The sequence below is a fragment of the Lepidochelys kempii genome, chromosome 2 (assembly GCF_965140285.1).
Source record: "Lepidochelys kempii isolate rLepKem1 chromosome 2, rLepKem1.hap1, whole genome shotgun sequence".
NCBI classification, from domain to species: Eukaryota; Metazoa; Chordata; order Testudines; family Cheloniidae; genus Lepidochelys; species Lepidochelys kempii.
This window is the reverse complement of record NC_136381.1, coordinates 65,266,396-65,286,628: the sequence shown is the minus strand read 5'-3', so window position 1 is coordinate 65,286,628 and position 20,233 is coordinate 65,266,396.

Here is a 20,233-nt window from a genome sequence, read left to right as displayed (position 1 = left end):
TGGCTTCCAGGAGTTGGCAGATTCTGGGGATAACCTTCCTCCTAAATCTAATCATTTTCTCTCTAGAAGCCTTTACCAAATGTTTTGGTTTGGGGGCAGTTATTTCTCATGAAAAATTTTCTGCTTTCTATTTTCAGGATGTAGATGTGAAGCTTTAGGACAGCTGTTTCCCCAGAAGATCATTCTTAGGGATCTTCTGGCATTGGGATTAGAGATAGGCGAAATGTTTTTGGTGAATAGTTTATTTGCTGGAAAATGCAGTTCTGGGTCAACTTAAACTGTTAGTGAATTCAGGTCTCTGAAGAGCTACAGCTGAAAAAAGAATAGAGAAAAAATTCCCAACAATTTGAAACATTTTGGGTCAACATTTTTGAAACAAAATGTTTTAACTTTCCATTTCCAAATGTTTAGTTTAAAAATGTAGCTGGATTTAACAAAACAAAACAAAAATGCCACAAGAAAAGGATTAAAAATGACACCCCAAAATTAAACTAAACTTTAGTTTTGGACCAAACTGATCATTTAGTTTATCTGGACACTAAATGTTCTTTGGTTTTTCATTTCAGCATGAAAAACTGAAAAACTCTCATTGCAGGCTAACCTGAAACAATTTTTTCCCCTCAATTCTGTCAGTTCAGTTCCTGAATCAAAAAATCTATTATTCACCCAGCTCTAATTGGGACACTGTGCCACTCAGAAAAGTGAGGAGGGAAATTAGAATTTGATACATTTCCCTTTAGTTATTCATACTTGTGCTCCTGTCTACACAGAGCTCATCTCCACGTTCCATTAGGTGGCCACAAAGCAGCAACAACAGGATGCCATTGGGCGACATAGTCATAGCAGGGAACAGAGAGACACTTTGAAAACTGCCCTTGTGGAAGGCCAGTTTGTGGCTCCCTTAGTTACTGTGCAGTGAGTAGGGAGGGAAGGAGGAACCCCAACCCCCACAATAAATCCAGTGAGAATTGCGTCCCCAGTTCTTGAGGTGCACCAGGACTGCTTCTATGTTGCTACTCTCTAGAAATGACTTATCTGAAAGAGGTTAGGGAGGAAAGCAAGCGGGGTCATGATTTCCCCCTCACTGGCTTGCCAATGAAGGAAATACCTTATTTGCACTAATTCCTTTTCATTCTTTGCATCACTCTTTCTTCATTTGGTGAATTTCTTAAATATCGAGGGCGCACAGTGCTCATCTCTCATTAGTGGTATGTAAGCTTCCCTGCACTATTGAGTCTTTGCTTCTCAGTCGTGACCGGCAGTGATCTCATAGTCATTCTGATAAACTTGGGTCAGGTTTGGTGATGTGGCCATTGAAAACAGTCTCTCTTCCTCTGGCTAATTTGGGCTCTTGTACTGTATCCTAGTATGGCTGTGATTTAATATAATCCCAGTATTGCCAACTGCAAAAGTTTGAAAGTCATAAGCTGGTTCCTAAAATCATGAGATTTTTCTTTAAAACAAACAAAAAAAAAATTAAATAATGTTTTGCGAGCCATTTTCTGATTTTTGAACTTTCTGTCCCCAATATGTGTCTGATGATTAATTTAGCCATTATATAGTGAGAAATAAGAACATAGGAATGACCATATGGGGTCAAACCAATGAGCCATCTAGCCCAGTATCCTGTCTTCCCACAGTGACCAGGGCTAGATGCTTCAGTAGGAATGAACAGAACAGGGCAAGTATTGAGTGACTTCCTGTCCAGTCTGAGCTTCTGGCATAAGAGATTTAGGAACACCCAGTGTATGGGGTGGTGTCCTGACCATCCTGGCTATAGTCATTGATAGACCTATTCGCCGTGAACATAACTGTTTTTTGAATCAAGTTATACTTCTGGCCTTCACAACATCCTCTGGCAATGAGTTCCATGGGTTAACTGTACATTGTGTGGAGAAGCCTTTCCTTATATGCTTGCTTTAAACCTGCTGCCTATTAATTTCATAGGGTGACCCCTGGTTTGTGTTTTATGTGAAGGAGTGAATAACACTTCTCTATTCACTTTTCCACACCATTCATGATTTTCCCCTACTCATCTCTTTTCTAAGCTGAACAGTCCCAGTCTTTGTAATCTTTCCTCATATGGAAGCTGTTCCATACCCCTTGTCATTTTTGTTGCCCTTCTCTGTACTTTTTCCAATTCTAATATATCTAATAGCTTTCTTTGACAGGGTAATGACTTGAGGATTGGGGGGAAGCACTAGATGTGGTATATCTTGACTTTAGTAAGGCTTTTGATACTGTCTTGCATGACCTCATAAACAAACTAGGGAAATACAACCTCAATGGAGTTACTATAAGGTGGGTGCCTAACTGGTTGGAAAACTGTTCCCATAGAGTAGTTATCAGTGGTTCACTGTCAAGTTGGAAAGGCATAAGGAGTGGGGTCCCGCAGGGATCGGTCCCAGGGCTGGTTCTGTTCAATATCTTCATCAATGATTTAGATAATGGCATAGAGAATACGCTTATAAAGTTTGCAGATGATAATAACCTGGAAGGGGTTGCAAGTGGTTTGGGGGACAAACTGGATAAATGGTCTGAAGTAAATAGGATGGAATTCAATAAGGACAAATGCAAAGTACTACACTTAGAAAGCAACAATCAATTGCACACATACAAAATGGGAAATGACTGCCTAGGAAGGAGTACTGTGGAAAGGGATCTGGAGGTAATAGTACACCATAAGCTAAATATGAGTCAACAGTGTAACACTATTGCAAAAAAAAAGCAAACATAATTCTGGGATCTATTAGCAGGAGTGTTGTAAGTAAGACACGAGAAGTAATTCTTCCACTCTACTCTGGGCTGATTAGGCCTCAACTGGAGTATCGTGTCCAGTTCTGGGCACCACATTTCAGGAAAGATGTGGACAAGTTGGAGAAAGTCCAGAGAGGAACAACAAAAATAATTAAAGGTCTAGAAACCATGACCTATGAGGGAAGACTGAAAAAACTGGGTTTGTTGAGTCTGGAAAAGAGAAGACTGAGAGAGGACATAAGTTTTCAAATACCTAAGAGTTGTTACAAGGAGGAGAGAGAAAAATTGTTCTCGTTAACCTCTGAGGGTAGGACAAGAAGCAGTGGGGTTAAATGGCATCAAGGGAGGTTTTGGTTGGACATTAGGAAAAACTTCCAAACTGTCAGGGTAGTTAAGCACTGGAATAACTTGCCGAGGGAGGCTGTGGAATCTCCATCATTGAAGGTTTTTAAGAGCAGGTTAGACAAACACTTATCAGGGATAGTCTAGATAATACTTACTTACCTTGAGTGCAGGGGACTGGACTAAAAGATCTCTCGAGGTCCCTTCCAGTCCTACACTCCTATGATTGTATCTTTTTTGAGATGGGGCAACCAGAACTTCATGCAGTATTCAAGGTATGGGCATACCATGGATTTATGTAGTGGCATTATGATATTTTCTGTCTTATTATCTATCCCTTTCCTAATAGTTCCTAACATTGTTGCTTTTTTGACTGCTGCTTACACATTGAGCAGATGTTTTCAGAGAAATATTCACAATGACTTCAATATCTTTCTTGAGTGGTAATAGTTAATTTAGATGCCATCATTTTGTATGTATAGTTGGGATTATATTTTCCAGTGTGCATTATTTTGCACTTATCGACATTTAATTTCATCCACATTTCATCCAATTTAGTGAGATCCCTTTGTAACTCTTTGCAGTCAGCTTTGGTCTTAACTATCTTGAGCAATTTCTTATGATCTGCAGACTTTGCTACCTCTCTGTTAACCTCTTTCTCCAGATCATTTATGAACATATTGCACAGCACTGGTCCCAGTAAAGATCCTTAGGAGCAGGGCCGTCCCTACCTATTCTGGGGCCCTACGCAGCCCCCCCACGGGGAGTGTGTGTGGGGCCCCAGGCCTCTGTGGGGGAAGGGGAGGCTGGCTTGGGGCGCGGGGGGAACCGGCTTGGGGGGCAGAGGGGAACAATCCCCCAGCACTCACCAGAGGTGCAGCTGGGGCCAGGTGGCTGCACTTCCTGCTGCCGGTGAGTGCGGGCCCAGCCCTGCTGCAGTCCTCAGGGGAGTGGGGGCGAGGCTGGGGCAGAGCAGGGCGGGGGCTTTAGGGAAGGGCTGGAGCAGCACGCAGCTGTGTAAGGCACCAGGAAATGTGGTGCCCAAATTTCCTGGTGCCCTACGCAGCTGCGTACTTTGCATATGGGTAGGGATGGCCCTGCTTAGGAGACCCAACTATTTACCTTTTCCCACTGTGAAAACAGACCTTTGTTTCCTATCTTTTAACCAGTTACCGACCCATGAGAGGACCCTCCCTCTTGTCCCATGACTGTCTGCTTTGCTTAAGAGCCTTTGCTGAGGGACCTTGTAAAAAGCTTTTTGAAAGTCCAAATACACTACATCCACTGGGTCAACCTTGTCCACATGTTTGTTGACCCCCTCAAAGAAGTAAGATTGGCAGGCCATGATTTTCCTTTACAAAAGCCATGTTGATTCTTCTCCAACATATCATGTTCATCTGTGTCTGATAATTCTGTTCTTTATGATAGTTTCAACCAATTTGCCTGGTACTGAAGTTAGACTTACTAGCCTGTAATTGCCTGAATTGCCTCTGGAGCCTTTTTAAAAAGTTAGCTTTACATTAGCTCTCTGCCAGTCAACTGGGGCAGAGGCTGATGTAAGTGATACATTGCATACCACAGTTAGCAGTTCTGCAATTTCATATCTGAGTTCCTTCAGAACTCTTGGGTGAATACCATCTGGTCTGGTGATGTATTACTGTTTAATTTATTGATTTGTTCCAAAGCCTCTTGTATTAACACCTCAATCTGGGACAATTCCTCAAATTTGTCACCTAAAAAGAATGGCTCAGGTGTAGAAATCTCCCTCATATCCTCTGAAATGAAGACTGATGCAAAGAATTCATTTAGCTTCTCCTCAATGGCCTTGTCTTCCTTGAGTGCTCCTTTAGCATCTCAATTTTACAGTGGCCCCACTGATTGTCAGGCTCTCTGCTTCTGATGTACTTTAAATAAATTTGCTGTTAGTTTTTGTGTCTTTTGTTAGTTGACTTCAAATGCTTTTTTGGCCTGCCTAATTATACTTTTACAGTTGATTTGCCAGAGTTTATGTTCCTTTCTATTTTCCTCGCTAGTATTGGACTTTCAATTTTAAAAAGATGTCTTTTTTTTGTCTCTAAGTGCCTCTTTTACTCTGTTTAGTCATGGTGGCATTTTTTGATCCCCTTACTTTTTAAAAAAAAAATTGGAGTATACCTAGAGTTTGAGCCTCTATTATGATGTTTTTTAAAAGTTTCCATGCAGCTTTCAGGCATTTCACTCTTGTGACTCTTCCTTTTAATTTCCGTTTAACTAGCCTCCTCATTTTTGTGTAGTTCCCCTTTTTGAAGTTAAATGCTACTGTGGTGGGATTCTTTGGTATGATTTTGCTGCTGCACCCTTATGTTAGTTAGTTTTGTTCCCCAGCGCCCATATCAATCCTATCCACCAGATACACATCAATTCTGCATCCCTGTTTGCCCTTCAGCCCCACATCTGCTCCTCTTGCAGCTGGGGAGATTCTTCACCCCCTTCCTGGGTCTGATGTTGCAGGGTTGGAGAGGGGAAGTGGAGCAGAGAGCAGACTGACCCATTGTTCACAGCAAGGGAGGGGGAAGAGGGAACAGACTGCTTCAAGCTGTTGGGATCTCTCTGCTCCCCTCCCTCCTGTGACAATGGTGTCAGCTCTTCTCCACCACCGCCCCACCTGAAAACTCCTCTTGACTCCTAAAGCAGAAGGCGAGTTGTATCTGCTTCCTGTAGCAGCTCTGAATGGCTGCTCTTCACCAGGAGGCAGGAAAGAGGGGAAGACAGCCTGAACCAGTCAGAAAAGGTTTTCCCCTGGACAGAGCTGAAAATTGGGTGAAGGCTGATCAGGTGTTGTGGTGAGGCTGGCTCCCACAGGGACCAAAATTATGTTACTTGCGATAATTTGTGAGTTGGAAGTTGAAATCCAGTCATTTAACTTCTGAGCTACGCCACATTTGAACGCAAGCCTCTGGTGAGAAGAGGTGTGTCCAGAGAGACTCAAATACCTCACTCAAGGGATGTGCACCAATGGCTATGCTTGACTCAATGCCACTTAAATCTACCTCCTCTGCTCCTGTTCAGGATCTTCATTTACCATGTCAGTTGCAAAGCTGCCATGATTTTTTTAAGAGACTCTCTGTGTTTCTGTTTGTGGATTCTGTAAAGCCGGGTACATGATAGACACAAAATATGAAGTTGCATAGTGGCTAAAGGCTTGCTCTACACTGAAAGACTTTGAAAGACTAAATTGTGTGCAGCCTGTGATTATTATAAGAGGTGTGTAAATGGCAGTCTGGAGTCTACGTCCAAGGTGCATCCCTCTAAGAATAGACATTCTGGGACTTGTGGTTCTCCAGATGGATCACATGACCAAGCTGGGAGTAAGTCCTGCTGGGAAATGGAAGGTAAGTGATTGTCATGTGCCGGGCCCTACCAAATTCACAGTCCATTTCGGACAATTTCACAGTCATAGGATTTTAAAAATCATAAGTTACGTGATTTCAGATATTTAAATCTGAAATTTCACGGTGTTGTAACTGTAGGGGTCTTGGCCCAAAAGAGGGTTGTGGGGGAGGGGGGTCACAAGGTTATGGGGTTGGGGGGTTGCAGTATTGCCACCCTTACTTCTGCACTGCTCCTGGCGGTGGCGCTGCCTTCAGAGCTGGGCAGCTGGAGAGCGACGGCTGCTGGCCGGGAGCCCAGCTCTGACAGCAGCAGCGCAGAAGTAAGGTTGGCATGGTGTGGTATTGCCACCTTGACTTCTGCACTTCTGCCTTCAGAACTGGGCCCTTGGCCAGCAGCTGCCACTCTCTGACCAATCAGCTCTGAAGGCAGCAGCGCAGAAGTAAGGCTGGCATGGTTATGGTATCGGCACTGTTTTTTTGCACTGTGGCTGGCGGGATGCTGCCTTGAGAGCTGAGTGCCCTGCTATCAGCTGCTGCTCTCTGGCTACCCAGCTCTGAAGGCAGCACAGAAGTAAGGGTGTTAAAACCACGACCCCCTCTACAATAACCTTGCAACCCCCAGTGACCCACTTTTGGGTCAGGACCCCCAGTTTTTGAAACACTGGTCTCCCCTTGAAATTCCCTTTCAGGCACTAGTTTTCCCTTCCCCACCAGAGTGAATGTTGATCTCTCTTGTTGACACAGGACAAAGGGCAGCTCCCTCGCACCCTGTCCAGACAAGTGATCAGTTTCTTGACCCAAGTGTCATTCGAGCCTTCTCAGGCTCTTGGTCCCATTGTTGCAGAGATTTCTACACCATTCTTCTGGGTGGCAAAACAAGGGTAGACCTCTCCCCACCCTCTGCTACAGGCCACTAGTTCTGGGACTTCATACCACAGGCTGTCCACACTCAAACTAACCTGCTTTTTTTTTCCAGAACCACTTGTGGTTGTCTCTTCTTCTCTGGCTTCCCCTTCACAAAAAATCCTCCTTCTGTAGTCTGCCTCTCCCAGGCCCTCTCCAGGATCCTTCACCACAGGTCCCTTATGGCTGTTTCTCCAGCTCTATCCCTCCCTGGTCTCTCTAGACAGCAACTCTCATGGCCATCCTATTCCTTTGAGTCTCTGAGTCACAGGCTTGTATTACTATATACTGTAACCCTGTCACATGACTAGGGCCCAACCAAATTCATGACCATGAAAAATGTGTCTCAGACTGTGAAATTTGGTCTTTTGTGTGCTATTACCCTGTACTATACAGACTGGAAAATGAGAATTAGAATGAGAATCATCTACCCCCCACTTTTCTTTCTAAAGATTGTTTTCTAGCCCTTCATGGTTGTGGGGGGGAAAAGCTTGAAAGGGTGAACCCCGAAGGCTCAAACCGGAAGGCAAATAAAAAGAACCCAGGGTGTATTCGTTTTTAAATGCCATGATTTTTAAGTCAATCACATTTCTTTTTTGGACCTGCCTCACGATTTTTAGACTGTCTGGTGTTGGCAGGACTGGCATTTTCAAGTGTTCTTCAGCCAAGCTACACTAGTAGCCACTGGCTACATAGGATTATTCAAATGCATGTACCAAGGGAAAGACAGCTAGTCTGTGCTTCAGTCATTTTAAAGGCAGCAGCCTTATCGCCTTCAGTATTGGTGGTGCGTGTGCCTAAAAATCCCTATTATCTCACACTGTGCCCTCTTTCCTACAGCTGCAATTCACTTGCCATACTAAATGATGCGACAACTTAATTCTGATGGGCTGACTGAGATGTTTTAATGTGCTGTATAGTACAAATTTAGACAGCATGTAAAATAAGCTTTTCCTGCCATATGACACAAACCACAACTGTCTGGCATGAGCACATAAGCCAGAAGCTGAAGGGAAACAAAGCACAAAGCCAGACATGATCTTTGATCAGATGTTGTTTAAAATTAATAGCACAGATCATAACCACACTTAAATAACACATCTGTCTAGAGGTTAGATAGTAACATACAATGTGTTTTTTTAAATAATTATTGTTTAATTATGGCTTAAAATTCTTTTGAATCTCTCCCAAGTAACAGGTGGTTTTCTGACGATGCTACATGCCAAAAAATGCCTGAGAAAGGTCTAGCTGCATGTTACCCTCTAAGGTGAGATAGCATCCAAGTTCCTTGATTAGCAACAAGCTGCTGATGCCTGTTAACTCTTTTGCTGCTGTTTTTTCACAACCGCTGTTTGACATAATCTGTATAATATCTATATATTTAGTATATGTTTATCCATTGAGCATGCTTCACATCACAGAATCACAGAATATCAGGGTTGGAAGGGACCTCAGGAGGTCATCTAGTCCAACCCCCTGCTCAAAGCAGGACCAATCCCCAACTAAATTATCCCAGCCAGGGCTTTGTCAAGCCTGACCTTAAAAACCTCTAAGGAAGGAGATTCCACCACCTCCCTAGGTAACCCATTCCAGTGCTTCACCACTCTCCCAGTGAAAAAGTTTTTCCTAATATACGACCTAAACCTCCCCCACTGCAACTTGAGACCATTACTCCTTGTTCTGTCATCTGCTACCACTGAGAACAGTCTAGCTCCATCCTCTTTGGAATCTCCTTTCAGGTAGTTGAAAGCAGCTATCAAATCCCCTCTACACCATAAATGAAGCCTGCGCAAGGAAAAAAAAAAGCCATTCCCTTAACAAGAAATTTTGCTTACTGTTAACTCTGCTTTTTTTCCTCCAAAAACTTATGTTGAATCTCAGCATTTTGATGAGACAAAGATGACCAGATAGTGGCTGGCATAGGTTTTAGGATCCCTGGCCTAGTTCTCTATCTTAAAAGTTGAACTTCAGTGCTATCTGTACCTGTCCTGGGCTCCTGCGTGACACCTCCTTTCTAAATGGCTGCGTGCGCACTGGGGTCTGAGGCATCACAAGTCCTAGCTTCCACAATTTGGTAGGTTCTGGGATTCAAAGGGTTCCATGCTCCATTGTGAGCCAGGCTTCCCAGCAGCACAAAAGGAATGTGCTCAGTATTAGACCCCAAGTTCATTTTTTCATTTATGAGACAGGCAAGGAAGGGGCATCGTTTCAGTCGTCTTGGCCCAAAAAAAGGGCATCAAGAAGCAGAGGAATGAAGACACCTTGCCTGAGACACCTTGCCTGCTTCTTGTACCCTCCTATAACCAGACCACAGTCATGCTCCCCTTTCACAGTGATATATGCATCTACATCCAACTGCGTATCCTTTCCATTCCCAACCCATCCAACTCTCTCACAGTTCCACACTTTCCAACAAACCCTGGTCTCTACACGAGTTTTTGTTGTGGCACTAGATACTATTGCAAAACTGCCCCTGTGCTGGTTAGTATGGATCATCGCTCTCCATTTGTGAGCAGGACCTACATTTAGCTAAAAATCGACGGCCGAATTCTGCTCTGCTACATGCATGCAGCTGCCACTGACTTCAGTGGGAGTTGGGTGTCTGAGGGCTAAATTGGGCTCTCAAGCAGTTAGTTTAATTGTGTCATTTTTAATTTGTCGAGTAGATGGTTGAATTTTGACATATTATCAACAATATCTTAGGTGATGTCCAAAGAGAAATTACCATGACTTTTTTTTTTAATTCTCTGCAGATACTTTTCCAGCCACAGGTGAATTTTTATGAGTCCCTGGCCAGAGATTGTGTGGCTAATGGCTGCTGTGTGAATCTGTTCCTCTTCCCAAACCAGTATGTGGATGTAGCCTCCATGGGTCTTGTCACAATGTACACTGGAGGAACTCTTTACAAATACAACAATTTTCAGGTAAGTGCTAACAAATTTCCTATCTGTCAGATTAGTTGCTAGGAATTTACTGTTTTCTTTCCATTATAAAGGAATATCTAGTCTAGTCTAGCATAAAAAATGAGTGAACCTGAGGAGAGCTTGTGTGTGTCCACTAGTGGGCAGAATGCAAAACTTGGAAATGACCAGTCAAGCTCAAGTTAAAGACTTTCAAAAACATGTTCAGTCTCTGAAATGAGCTGGTTAGTATCTTAAAATGAATCGTGCTTACTTAAATACATTAAGACATTTGAATGTATTGACTTCTGAGAAGGTACAGCAATCATTGTTGAACATCACAAATGGAAATACTTATGTCCAAAAGGAAATGGACATTCTTTGGAGAAAAATGAGAATCTAATCATTTACTCAAAAAGTTGTGGGTGTTTCCCAGCCATGACAAGACCAACATGCTCAGGATTCATATCTTTCCAGTAAATCAGTTTATAGGGTGAAATTCATCCCAGTGTAGAGGGGACCCATATTTGAGAATTTCTGTAGGCAAAAGGGGATTTTCTCTGTGCTCAAAACTGATCTGCACGTGCATTTTCTTGCTGACCAAGCAAGAAACACACACAATGCACACAGTCCTGGCTGGGGCCTTAAAATCCATCCTCCAGGCACACATCTGCCAGGAAGGTAATGTCAGTGCATCCTCTACTGGCATTGGGTATGCTGATATGGCACAGAGCATTGTTAGCAAATTCTATGCGTGCACTGTAAACTGTCAGAGCTGATGCTAGGGTTTGAAGGAAAGATGACCCAGTGGTTAGGGTTCAAGTCTCTAGTCTGCCACGGGCTTCCTGTGTGACCTGGGACAAGGCATTTAGGGTATGTCTACACTGCAATTAAACACCCACAGCTGGCCCAGGTCAGCTTACTCTGGCTCATAGGCCTCAGGCTGCGGGCTGTAAAATTGCTCTGTAGACATTTGGGGGCAGGGCTGGAGCCTGAGCTGTGGGACTCTTTGAGAGGGGGAGAGTCCCAGAGCCCGGGCTCTAGCCTGAGCCAGAATGTCTACACAGGCCATTTTTAGCTCCTTGAGCCCATGTCAGCTGATCCAGGCCAGCTGCGGCCATGTTGCGAGTCTTTTATTGAAGTGTAGATGTACCCTCAGTCTCTCTTTGCCCCAGTTCCCCATCTGTAAAATGGGATAATAGTGCTTCCTCACAGCACTCTGGGAAGGTCAGGACAAATATATGAAAGATTGTGAGGTGCTCAAATACTTACAGTAGTGGGGACCATATAAATATCTAAAATAGAGAAAGTGTTCAGTGTGAGGGCCTCCAACTCTAAAGATTTCAGAGTTACAGGAGAGGGCAAGGTTCCAGAGCAACCTGTGCTTTTTGGGATGCTGCCTTGTATTCATAGACACTGTGAAATGGCAACACGCTTTCGGACTTGCTATATGTGATCAGACCATTGTTCTGTCAAGCCAGGTATCCTGCCTTCAGCAACGACCAATGCTTCTGAGTAAGATGAGAAACCTACTTCATCTAGCCATGTTACATGAGGAGGAGAGACTGTGCAGACGATCGGATTACAGCAGAGGCATGGGTATGATTCACGGTATCTTACTATTAACGACAGCAAATGTTAGGTTATAAGATTAGCAAGTTCTTTTTTGAAATCTAGCTCTGGTGTCTGAGTCCAACATCCTGCACTAGTGAATTTACAGGCTGACCACATGCTGTGGGCTCAGTCGAGCTGTGGAGTTTCAGTCTGAGCAAATCATGGTGGAGCGCTGCATTGCCCCAGGGAGGTGGTGTCTCAGAAGGTGCAACTCTTTCTGGCTCTTGCTGCTATGCAGGGAAGCGTGCACCCTGTATCATTCCTCTAGCTGGTGCAGAGTGTTCTCTATTGCAGGGCGGGCCAGCTCTGCTGGCTGATGCAGAGGGAGGGAGAGCATGCTATGCCTCCCTCCTTTTCCCTGCCCTTCACGATGGCTTGCTGGGGACTTGCCTGGTCATTAAACAAGGGTGGAAGATCAAGGGACATAAAAGGTTCCTTGTTCCAGTCTTAGCACTGCCGTAATGGTCAGGCACGGTCTCACCCTGTATGCTGCAGTTTTTGTTCTGTATATGTTCTAATTATAACTACTATTAATTTTCATCTCATGAACTCTGGTCCTTGGGACCGCTCCTCTGGGAGGAGGAGAAGGATAAAAGTGTGGCTCCCTCCAGGGACCATTAGTGCTATTCCTTATTTTGGCCAGGCAGGCTCACTAAAGAGTGATTGAAAGTGCTCCCTCCCCTCTAGGGGCCGAATGTGCTGACTCCACAGTGCTTTTAGCACCTGCTGGCCTGGGAGACAGGGACTGAGCTGGGGACCTGCGCTTGGATCTTACATATGGCAATGCTTTGCACAGTCGCTGATTGATTGGACCAGCCTCAAACGGCCTTTCTAAGGAGTTCAGCTATTTAAGGCCTTGGCCAGGTAAGTGCAGCCTCGTACATCTGGTGGGCCTAGGGCTGAATAGAACATGTGCCTCCCTACATCAAGGGGCCTTGCACCATCATTAACTTTGAGGGCCCTAGATTGTTCGTGGCTTGTTCCTAGAGTTATCTTGGTTTATGGTCTCTCTAGAACAGCGTTCCACCTACAGCAGTCAGTGTGCTGAAATGAAGTTTATTTAAACTACTAGTTTAAACAAACATTGTGAGGTTAAATAGAGTCCACTGAGGCAGAAGTCACGGCTGGGAACTGCATTACAATTTGATCTGGGCAGATCTTCAGCCAAAAGGATGCTCTTGGAAAACTCCCATAATCTACCAGGCATTTAGCAGGCTCCAGAATGACAACACAGGACTCTGAGAACTTCCTTTCCTCTGCTACCTTCTGTTCTTCTTCATCCTCCTAGCCAACCCCCAGTCTGTTTTGTTCAGTCTGACAGGTAAATTCGCTGGGGGCAGGGACTGCCGTCTTCACTTGTCAGAACAGCACCTAGCACAATCGGGTGCTCATCCTTGTGTGGAGTTTCTAAGCTCTGCCATAATATAAATCATCATAATGTCGAGAGGCCCCTGACATAAGGTGAGTGTTTTAGGGTTTTCTTGCATGTCAGGCCAATGTGGCCAGCAAATCCTGTGGGGCCTAGGCATTCTCTACCTGCAACCAGTGGAGAGGGGAAGACATGAATATCATGTCACTGGGAAAATATTGTGTCCACTAGCAGAAAATAATTACACTCAGCCTCTTGCAGATTCAGGGACTTTCACCCCATTTCTGAATTGAACTGATGAAATCTTTACCATCATGTACAAAAAATTCAGCCTCCACAAGCAAAACGCATGATTTTCTGGTAGGTACCTCACCCTTCTCACTGTACACTCTGTGGCCAAAGGAACAAACAATGGCGCCTTGAAGCCTTGGGAGTAAAGCACTTTACAGCACAGGAAGAAGTGCCCCTGAGTAGTAACCAGACACTTGGAGAGGAACATAATCACCTGGACTGAGAGAAGGAGAAGAGAAGCTGCACACCTATTTAGAAAGGGTAATGTAGAGAGAGAAGAAAAACAAGGATGCAAAATCTGAATCCTACCCCAGGTAAAAAGAAATGAAATATTAAGAATGTTCCATGAACAATGAAAAGCAAATGTTCCTGTATCTCTGATGCAGTGCAATATGGACACTGCTTCTAGAGAGGACTTTTGATGATGGCAGGGTTCATGAATGGGGGGTTAACCTTCACTCGGCTTCTCCTTTTCCATCCTCATGGAAAGAACCATAAACTGGCTGCTTGGGAGACCTGGGGCACAGTTCCTCCGGAAAGGCAGTCTCCATCCCAAGGGCACAGGGCTGGGTTAAACCGCAGGATGGAGTAATTCTGTTACTCTTCTATACTTATTTGGATTTCTGGTTGTATCCCTTGATGGAAAAAACAATTCTTGACTCCACCTGTTTTGTTTCTGTGGACTCTACCCACCAGCTCTCAGGGCGTTAGCACAGTCTGATGTGCACAGTAACATGCCTTCAGATTCATTTTACCCAAACAGTCCATGGCCAGTAGTAATGACCCACCTAGTGGATCTTATTGCTTCTGTTGTAAGCCATATGCTGGTTTCAGGCACAACAGGCCCGAGACCTCTCAGAGCTGTGCTGTTGTTGTTGGGTGTACTGGCGTCTATAGTACGTGACAACTATTCAGTCTGTGATCTGTCTCCTTTAAGAGAGTAGACAGGCTCTGTGAGTCCTGTGTTACTCCCACCGATTCCTCTCCTCTACCAGTCTCAGAGCGCAGCACGACAGCAGAATGCAGCTGTCAGTCAGCGTCCTAGGGGAACAGTCCCTATGTTTACATGAATGATCATATGGTAACCTCTTCCAGCTCATGGGCAAGTCGCACGGTTACCTCATCTGCAGTCAAATTACCTCATCCATGTGAAATGTAGCAAGTGCAAGACAGGAGCAAAGCAGACTACTCTCTAGGGTACGGCTTCCTCATTAGAAGACTGTGGAGGAGCTGTCCTCAACTGGACTACTCAGGAAATAAACTTGAAATCTGTTAGTTTATAATTATCTTGATTCAAGAGGCTCTTCATAAATCAACTGGGTTTATTTTATGACAGGAGAGGGATGTGTATCTACATGTGGTTGCCTGTGAGGCAGTGGTGTGTGTGGATTTAACTTTATCCCCAATCCCAAAGAAGTCCACTGAACCACACTGCACTGGCTCAAAGTCACATTGGCTATGACATTCATGTACCACACTTAAGAGAAGAGAAAAATGTAAAGGTATAAATAGGATTATACTGTATCACAGAAGGGTAGTGAGATCTGAGCTATCAAACTTCAGTGCCAAATTTTCACATCCTCCTGTTTTAACATTTTCCTTGAACCAGATTTCTGTCCCCTCCTTTAAAAAAAAATACATTGCATGTGATGTCTAGGAATATAAAATAAATTATCTTTGCCATAGGTGGCTGGGTTTATTAGCTTGTGTCAAGCTATTCACAATGTAAAGGACATGCTGACCTACAGTGATCTCTTCCTTCCAATCAGCATTTAAACTGTAACAAGAGGAGCTCCAGTATTTGTTCATTTATCAGTTTAACCCTTTGAGGTACCTTGGTTGACATTTACTGTACAATTTTATTTGCAGTCCCAACCCTGGCAGGCCATACTTATTTCTATTCAGCTTTTATATTGATAAAAGACATTGTGAGCTAGCCTCCACCCCCTGTAAATAAACATGTTTGAAAACCCTACGAGAGAGAGAGAGAGAGAGAGAGTGTGTGTGTGTGTATATATATATATAACATATATATATATATATACTAATTATCATGCCAAGTTGGACACATTGTGCAAGCATAGCTGCTCTTATCTGGAATGGGGTAGCATATTAAAAGGAAGATTAAGATTGCCATTTTGCTTTTTTCTCCCCTTCTCCATCTTAGCTATTTGTGTGCAGTGTCTCAAGGCACTGGGTAATGCACACCTGGAGTTTGCAGTATTCTGGAGATAGTTACTCAAATCCCAGAAGCACCAGTCAGGCTGGGAATGGTAGCCTGGTATCCATGGTGAGTTTCCCTATCTCACAGTGCCAGGTGTGTGCATGTATGTTATTTCTTGGAAAGGCTGTCCTCAGGGGGGAAAATGAGAAACCAGGAGAGAGGTAATTAGGAGCTACCTTGCACCACTGAGCCAGCTCATCAGGGATAGGTATTGGAAGGACAGCACTGGAAGCAGGTGACGTGTGGAGGCTTCACACAGCCTGCCAGCAGCAGGGTCATTGTTGTTTTGTTTTTCTTCTTTCTGTGGGCACTGGCATTGAGGGGAAGAAATATAAAGGTAGAAAATCCAGGCTGGGAAATAATACTTGGAGCCTGGTTTGAGACCCTCAGTGCTAGTTGTTCACTAACTTGAAATGAGATCTATATTCAGATCAAGATCTGTCCAGAGAGGAAGGGTTCCCTGTTATTTCTTTGTCATCTCAGTGTGGCAGAGAGCTGCTGAAAAGGACATTCTCTGTACGCTGCTAACATGCATTTAGTTATTAAAACAAGCCCTTTCCTGCTAAGCTCTGTGCACACATTGTGTATTTCCATAATATCTTATGCAGCGACCTCGAAGTGTGGCTGGAACACAGACCTACTCTGTTCGAGTCCTGTGGAATGAAAGAAGCTGCCATTTCACATCTGGAAGTTTGAATCTGAGCCTCTCGGATGCTGCCTGAACTTTACAGCCTTCCGTAACCATGACAGGAGGATTGTGGTGCACTAAGCTCACAACAAAAATTGGGTGAATATGGTTCATAATCTTATCTTAAATGGATTTATGGAGTGGGAAGGGAAATCCTCCTTCTGTTCAGTGTTTCATAGCATGGTCTGGAAAGAGTACTGGTGAATGATTGTATTAACCCCTCTCCATTGCAAGCCCTCAGACAGGCTGAAAACAGGCATGTTCCTTCAAGTTACTGAACACTAACTCCCAGGCGGTGGCTGGCATTGCACAGGATCAAGTCCAAAGAGCAGGCCTACACTTAGCTCAAAATGGGCTGGAATTTGCCTGTTTTAATCAAACATATATGACAAGGATCTATCTTGCCCTGTCTAAGTCAGTGGAGTCCAGATTCTCAATGGATTTCCATGGAAGTTAGGAGTCTGTGAGAATCTGTGCCTAGGAATTTTGTTGCTGTCATCAATAGGAGTGGGATAGTGGCTAAATTTTATGAGGGGTGGACTTCTTTTTGCTGGGGCAATTGGCAAACTTGCAATGCTGCAAATCACACATGCAGATGAAATTGGAGAGATGAGTACGTTCTCTGGGTGCAATTTGTGCTTGCCAGCTAGGTGTCAGCCAGCTGAAAAATATACCCCCGAGGCTGATAAGAAGCAAACAATTTATAAGCAGAGCTGTGCAAACCTTTCAGTGCAAGCTGAAGCTCAGGAACCGCAAGCAAACCTGAGCAGAGTTATGGTTTTGAATCAAAGGCATACAGAAATCAACGATTGCAGCTGCATTTTGCTCTGAATTGGTTGAACCTAAAGTTCAAAGCAAAGTTCAGTGACATGACCTCACAAGCACCTCCAAACAATAGTAAGGTGGCATAAGCATGCTGTGAACTGAAACACAGCTCTAGTTAGAAATAATCTCAGCTCAGAGTTACACTGCCAAATATGCCAGCAGATGTTCACTCTCCTTCTTGCATTTCAGTCTCTGCCTGACTCCTGACACATTCGTTAAAAAGGATGCTTGTTACAGGAACTGCACCAAATGACTGACAAAGCTGTCAACAACGGGGGCCATTTTCTAATGAGTCCATCCTGCAAAACACGTAGATCTCATGTTCAGCAGTGGTAGGCAGAGCCTCAGGAGATTAACACTTGGTTATTTGGTTCCTATAGGCATCCCCAAATTTGGAAGCTTATTTGAACTTGGACTAATCCTTCTCCTTCCGTCTGTTTCTAAGCATTCAAGCTTCTCCCTACCTTCTTCCTATCAGATTCTTCTTGGTTGCCCTAATCCATCCTTCTCTTTCCCTCAATTAACTTTTCCAGATCACGTAGCCCTCCGCTCTCCTTTCCTTTTCCTCACGTCCCTCTCCCTTAAGAGCAACAGGTACAATAACTGCCACATCTTTCTGTTTCCTTGACTCCCCAGCAGTCCCTTGTGTTTGATAATTCATGGTGGAGGCCAGCCTCATATTTGATTCTCTGCTGAGGTCTGACTGGCTGCTCTTTTAAACTCTAGCATACTATGTGACTTCATCCACCATGTGACTACAGGGAAGTGCTGAATTTGAAGACAGCAGATATCCTCCTAGCAGAAAGCAATGGACTTAGTGAGGCCCCACAAAGGATGACAGTCTTTTGATCAGGAAGAGGGAGGGTGTGACATACCCACGTACAATCTAGACTAACGAGCAACTGTGTCACCCCTGTTCTGCAAATGTGCATGCTTTACAATGCCTTGCTGAAGGAGCTCCCATCTGGGCAGCTCACAAGGAGCCTTCCAGCAGTCAAGCCACACCCTGAGTATTTGTGTGCAACTGTACCCTGCCAGCCATACCTGGGTTACATTCCAGCCTTGATTATACCGCAGGGTGACTTCCAACACACCAGTCTTAGATTTTCCCTCAGAAACATATGTCCTATACTGCCCAGCCCTCTCCTGGACAATACAAGTTTATATAAAGTGTGTTATTTCTTCAATAGAAATAATATGTACACAACTTGCCACCCCAAATGGAGTTTCCCAAACACTTAAATTTAAACATACTAGATTAGATAAAACAATAAGACAAGTTTTTTAACTATAAAGAGATTTTAAGTGAGTACAAATAATGAGGCATAAAGTCAGAAATGGTTACAAGAAACATAAAGATAAGACACAAGTGGTACCTAACTTAACAAACTATGCTAAATTAAAAGCAAAGCTTTCTCACCACATGCTTTCAGTAGTCGTACTGACCAAAGTCTTTAGGTCAGGACCCCTTCTCCAGTCAAATGGCTGCTTCCTTTATTCCTTCAGATGCAGTAGCGCAATGGAGAGAGAGAGGGTGTACCTTGGGGTGTTTGTCTTTCCTCTTTATAGTTTCATCCCCATCTTGAAAAACATTTCCAGCTAGGTACCAGGGGACAAAAAGTCTGTGGGGAAGGATGTTCCCTGCTGCTTTTTTCCTCACCTGTTTGAACTTCCTTTGTTTCTGTTTACTCTTAAATACAAATTAAGCAGAACACATGTTCCTTTGTTTGAGCCAGACCTGTTTGCCAACCTCTGTTTGGAACATGTGTTCGTAACATCATACAGGGAAATCTTATAACTTCACATACCATATTGTCAGACACATTTGATCAGGACAATAATGACCAGCAAATTATGAGTTGTCAAATGATAAACCTACAAGACATGCCTTGTACAAAATTATGACAGTAGTGTGTACACAAGGGTACATTCTGTTGCAGAGGGATACTTTTTAAAACTCTTTTGAATTTACAGAAGCATTGGTTCAGTTTTAGTTTTTCCCAGCTAACATTTCTAACATTCAGACCTAAGAGCTTTCCCAATCATTTATATCTTTTCAGTAAGATTCCCCAGACTTTTTAGCGATAGCCACAGACACAGTCTACCGTTTACAAGTTCATGATTTCTAAGTCTTAGAACACTTCAGAAGTTCACTACAAGGTTTGTGATTCATTTAAGGATGAAAAAGAGAAGACAAGGGATCAAATTTAAAATGTACCGTCATTTAAAAAAATTTCTAAAGGTCTTGAAACATCTGAATTCATTGGATTTTTCCATTCTTACCTCTGTCCCCTGAGAGGAAAATACTGTCCATCTCGTTATTGCTGAGATCATCACCCTCTGCTTTTGCCAGCAGAATTTTTTTTTTCTGACCCTCACCAGGCAATGAGATACAAAATCAGATCACTATGTCCATCTTCTTTTTCTTTTTCTTCTTCTTGATGAAGCAGACTCACTTACTAAGTCTATGACTGCCAAGCACTGGACACCATAGATAACTCAAAATTGAAGTCTTTCACCTTTCCCAATATTCTTAAAAAATTGCAATATGGCTTCTTTATAGGGTCTCATTTTCCTGATGCTCTTACTAGGTGTTGCAGTGAAAATTTTGATACTTGAAGGCCTCTAAGTTTTTCATGTTAATATCCCCTTTCAATGGTACATTCTTTGCACTCTCCCATGAAGGGATCAATTGTTTCCTGGAACTTGCATGTCCCACATAATCCATCTTTGTTTATTTGTTACAAATTACTATTTAAGCCACAATAGCCAGTTACATTTCTAAATAGAGCCACTTCACTCTTTCTCTCGGAGCTCTGGAGTACATCAGCATTATTGATTCTTCCCTCCAACCCCCTCGAGATCTCGTGGAAGCCATTTTATGGTAAACCATGGGAGCTGAGCTCGGCTTTGGGTTGTCAGGAACGGGAGGAGGAGCAGCTTTCTATG